Genomic DNA, 2,692 nt, shown 5'->3' with positions numbered 1-2,692 from the left:
GAGGCAACTGTGCTGCGAGTATCTAAGCAGTCGTCGTGCATGGATAAAATGCAATGTTTCAAACAGATCTGATGAATTCACCTACTTTGAAAAAGTGTGCGTTAGGAAGTTCTTTTGACACAAAGCGAAAATCTACAGTCAAGCGTCAATCAGCAGACAGTCGTGTGTTCTTTAGTAATGAGCCTGTTGTCAAAACGGCAGAAAAAAATGTTCACAAACGAAATATTGTTTCTACACTTAAAATGAACAAAGAAAAAATTAGCTAGCCTGATATAAGTCATGTTCATGACGATGCAAATGTAACGAGATTTCGAACTGTTCTGTTGCACACGTTGGGACTCATTTTATTTTTCTACAAAAATCCTTTGCCATGACGGGAATCGAACCCGGGCCGCCCTGCGTGACAAGGCAGATTCCTATCCGCTAGACCATTTGGGAAGACTTGATATGTACACCCTAAGATATCTAAGTGTCATTTCGATGAGGTCTGTAGCAGAGGCCATAGAGCACAGCAAACAAATAATCATGTGTTTAAATATCCTTGTCATTTTGAAAAATTACCATTGTCACCTGCACAGGAATGCCCTGCGGCCAACATTGAAGAAATGTGCTTCTCAAATCTGTCATTAACACTGTTTTCCACACGCTTTTTTCATTGCATTGCCATATAATCAATTGGTCATTGATGCGTCACGAATAACGACAATGCGTCGAAAATTAAAGAAATGTAAACATGAATTATGTTATTACTGTCTAAGCATCGCAAAGCTGTATGCGTAAAGGCGTCTGACGTCACAGTGGCTTGCCTGAAACAAAGGAATTAGAGAAACATGTGCTTACAGGGGCGTCGATCCGCCTTCTCCCGCTGATGGAGCAAAGTTGCTACAGTGACAAAGACAAGCTCCGCGCTCATGGGCAATTTATATGGGGCAACTGTGCTGCGAGTATCTAAGCAGTCGTCGTGCATGGATAAAATGCAATGTTTCAAACAGATCTGATGAATTCACCTACTTTGAAAAAGTGTGCGTTAGGAAGTTCTTTTGACACAAAGCGAAAATCTACAGTCAAGCGTCAATCAGCAGACAGCCGTGTGTTCTTTAGTCATGAGCCTGTTGTCAAAACGGCAGAAAAAAATGTTCACAAACGAAATATTGTTTCTACACTTAAAATGAACAAAGAAAAAATTAGATAGCCTGATATAAGTCATGTTCATGACGATGCAAATGTAACGAGATTTCGAACTGTTCTGTTGCACACGTTGGGACTCATTTTATTTTTCTACAAAAATCCTTTGCCATGACGGGAATCGAACCCCGGCCGCCCTGCGTTACAAGGCAGATTCCTATCCGCTAGACCATTTGGGAAGACTTAATAGGTACACCCTAAGATATCTAAGTGTCATTTCGATGAGGTCTGTAGCAGAGGCCATAGAGCACAGCAAACAAATAATCATGTGTTGAAATATCCTTGTCGTTTTGAAAAATTACCATTGTCACCTGCACAGGAATGCCATGCGGCCAACATTGAAGAAATGTGCATCTCAAATCTGTCATTAACACTGTTTTCCACACGCTTTTTTCATTGCATTGCCATATAATCAATTGGTCATTGATGCGTCACGAATAACGACAATGCGTCGAAAATTAAAGAAATGTAAACATGAATTATGTTATTACTGTCTAAGAATCGCAAAGCTGTATGCGTAAAGGCGTCTGACGTCACAGTGGCTTGCCTGAAACAAAGGAATTAGAGAAACATGTGCTTACAGGGGCGTCGAACCGCCTTCTCCCGCTGATGGAGCAAAGTTGCTACAATGACAAAGACAAGCTCCGCGCTCATGGGCAATTTATATGGGGCAACTGTGCTGCGAGTATCTAAGCAGTCGTCGTGCATGGATAAAATGCAATGTTTCAAACAGATCTGATGAATTCACCTACTTTGAAAAAGTGTGCGTTAGGAAGTTCTTTTGACACAAAGCGAAAATCTACAGTCAAGCGTCAATCAGCAGACAGCCGTGTGTTCTTTAGTCATGAGCCTGTTGTCAAAACGGCAGAAAAAAATGTTCACAAACGAAATATTGTTTCTACACTTAAAATGAACAAAGAAAAAATTAGCTAGCCTGATATAAGTCATGTTCATGACGATGCAAATGTAACGAGATTTCGAACTGTTCTGTTGCACACGTTGGGACTCATTTTATTTTTCTACAAAAATCCTTTGCCATGACGGGAATCGAACCCCGGCCGCCCTGCGTTACAAGGCAGATTCCTATCCGCTAGACCATTTGGGAAGACTTAATAGGTACACCCTAAGATATCTAAGTGTCATTTCGATGAGGTCTGTAGCAGAGGCCATAGAGCACAGCAAACAAATAATCATGTGTTGAAATATCCTTGTCGTTTTGAAAAATTACCATTGTCACCTGCACAGGAATGCCATGCGGCCAACATTGAAGAAATGTGCATCTCAAATCTGTCATTAACACTGTTTTCCACACGCTTTTTTCATTGCATTGCCATATAATCAATTGGTCATTGATGCGTCACGAATAACGACAATGCGTCGAAAATTAAAGAAATGTAAACATGAATTATGTTATTACTGTCTAAGAATCGCAAAGCTGTATGCGTAAAGGCGTCTGACGTCACAGTGGCTTGCCTGAAACAAAGGAATTAGAGAAACATGTGCTTAC

The sequence above is a fragment of the Argentina silus genome (assembly GCF_951799395.1).
Source record: "Argentina silus genome assembly, contig: scaffold_68, whole genome shotgun sequence".
NCBI classification, from domain to species: Eukaryota; Metazoa; Chordata; class Actinopteri; order Argentiniformes; family Argentinidae; genus Argentina; species Argentina silus.
This window is presented reverse-complemented; position numbering follows the sequence as displayed.